Below are 2,631 nucleotides of genomic sequence, written 5' to 3'. Positions count from 1 at the left end.
TTCGATCTCCGACTCAGACCCCACGAATTCGCCGAATTCCGAATCTCGACTTGACTTCGCCCATGCTTACTTCCTTTTTAACCCACGCACCATCGCGGTTGCACAGGCGTGATCACACAGCAGCCGGTAAGACAATATTACTAGATCTAAATATTAGATAATCTTCCTTTTGTTTTGTGCTATTTTAGATTCTTGTACCGATAGAGACTGTTTACATGTTTCATAGCTAGATTCTAGATCTAGGTCAAGGAGTCAACTTTTTCAGCATCTGCCCACCTGTCGAGTAGTCTACTTACACTTACACTACAGACAATGTACACAGCAGCACTGTGGCAGCAGTAGGCCTACTGTCGTACTGGTAGATCTACTAATCTGACGTCCGTGACCATGTTGAATGTTGTGTCGTCTGCTTTCGTCTTTGTCTCTTCTCACTTTCTGCCGCTCCCCCTTGCTCCTTCCTCGAGGGCCCTGCCTCTTTCTGCAGCCTTTCTAAATGGAAGTGGCTATTCTCACCCCCGGGGTGAGAATAAAAATACGATCCGCGTGAGAATAAAAATACGATCTCTAGACTCTAGATCTAGATATCTAGATCTAGATCTAGATCTACCTCTCACCCCGGGTGAGACTTGGCAGCGTAGGCTATTCTCACCCGGTGTGAAACAAGACCTGTTTTTCCTCATTTTGGAATACTGTCTATCAGTGTGGATGATCAAATTAGCAATGCCAATCACCCGCTGCGCCTTGGCCTTGGGCCGGAAATCGCCCTCCGCGCGAAGGGTAATTTTTGGGCTGCTCTGAATCAGAAGTGACGGTAAATTTTTACTTTCACTCCCGCACACAGATGCACTGTTTCAGGGGGCAAACTGCAGTACTGTTTGCTGCAGATCACACATAAAGCCACTAAAACTGTCGCAAATCAATTATTTTCAAGACAATTTCAAATCTAACTGTAAAATATCAAATTATGGGTAAAAGGCCCCCCTGGTACCCCCCGATTGGTCCAAAGCACGTCTATCTCGGTTAAAAACAATCAAATATTTCAAAAGCTATTAATTTGCGACGGACATGAAGTTGATATTCGTGTTCTGCGCATCAATATTTAGTCGAAAATAGACAACTGGTAGCTGAGTGTGAGATGGGAGGGAAAGTAAAAAAAATACCGAAGTGACTCTCTTCTAAGTATAGTTACGGGAAAACTCCTCGACGAAAATAAATGAAACTCGGCAACGAACCAGAGGAAAGGTTAAACTAACGACATGCCAGCGTACAACCCCGAACGATTACTAGATCTAGAACCGGAGAAATTGCTGTGTTTGTGCGAATTTCCTCTGCGGTTCGAAAACTAAGCGGAGCTGCAGGTTGATCGCCGACCACACAAGCGCCCCACATGTCTTCTTTATTGCTGTAAAATTTCAGATCTCTGCGTTTAGTAGATCTAGATTTTCCGTACCAACTTAAAATTACCACCCATTCATTGATAAAAGGAAGAGGCTAGCCGTACTTAATGACGGCTAGACTGGCAGTCTAACCGTACTTATTCTTAATATGATGGCTAGACTCACCATTTACAAAAAATAGGCCTACTGAATTGTAAATATACATTTTTAGTGTGCAGTACCTAAAGTTAAAGTATTTGTATTTGAGACAAAACCAGGTGCCTTAATGACAGTGCATGTATTTTAAACCTCCTGTTTTCTAATGTTAATAGGGCGTAAGATAAGTACGGCTAGACTGGCAGTCTAGTACGGCTAGACTGGCAGTCTAGCCGTACTTAAGTACGGCTAGACTTCTTGTCTTGCCGTACTTAAGTACGGGTAGACAGCCAGGCTAGCCGTACTTAAGGACGGCTAGACTGTCAGTCTAGCCGTACTTAATATTGATGGCTGAATTGTACGATCTGCCATGGAATATAACCTAACCTTACAGACAATTTGCAGCAAACCAACTCAGAGGTCTCTTGACAAAATTCAAAATCAAGCTGTACGATTTATCTCCGGAGCTTTGAGATCCACTCCAACTGCAGCTTGTGAAATCCGTACGAACCTGGAACCCTTGGACTTGCGGAGAGAGGCAGCAGTAGTAGAGATGAGTGAGCGCTACAAAAGACTGGAGAAAAACCACCCAAACAGGAAAATAATTGAACAGAGACAACCAAAGAAACGGATTCATGGAAGATCAATACTTGACACAGCCACTGAACTAGCAGAAAAACACCATCTTCCATGTAACAGAGAAATACTGAAACCTTTAAGACCAGAACTCCCCCCAAACACTAACATCAAGAACGCCAACATGAAAACCTCCCTCATAAAAGAGACAGTGAAAAAGGAATGTGACCCAGTAGAACTGAAGACAACAGCTCTGAAGACAATTGACTCCTACCCTAGTGATTCAATTCATATTTATACAGACGGGTCAGCCTTCAAGGGAACTATAAACGCAGGCTTTGGGGTAAGAATTGAACATCCTGACAAAACATGTGAAGAGCTATTTGACGCATGTGGTACTTCTTGTACAAATTACGAGGCTGAGGCAATCGCCATTGAAGCAGCAATCCTCCACCTGACCAACATTTTCATATTATATCCAAACAAAATCAAGAACACTATTATCTTCACAGACGGAAAGTCA

The 2,631-nt window shown here is 43.1% G+C and overlaps 1 protein-coding gene across 2 annotated transcripts in view; it reads left to right on the top strand.

Moving 5' to 3' along the window:
* Positions 1–2,631, top strand: part of LOC101857740 (ATP-binding cassette sub-family E member 1) — a 40,366-nt gene that overhangs the window by 1,441 nt on the left and 36,294 nt on the right. Inside the window, exon 1 of one of the 2 annotated variants that reach the window (XM_005105363.3) lies at positions 70–126. The exons of the other annotated variant lie outside the window; for it this stretch is intronic. The gene's annotated coding sequence lies outside the window, so the exon portion shown is untranslated. Of the gene's footprint in view, positions 1–69; positions 127–2,631 lie in introns of those variants that run through there. 2 annotated transcript variants of the gene reach the window in all.

The sequence above is a fragment of the Aplysia californica genome, unplaced genomic scaffold, assembly GCF_000002075.1.
Source record: "Aplysia californica isolate F4 #8 unplaced genomic scaffold, AplCal3.0 scaffold00467, whole genome shotgun sequence".
NCBI lineage: Eukaryota > Metazoa > Mollusca > Gastropoda > Aplysiida > Aplysiidae > Aplysia > Aplysia californica.
Note: the sequence above shows the minus strand (reverse complement) of the source record. Positions and strands in the feature narration are given on the sequence as shown.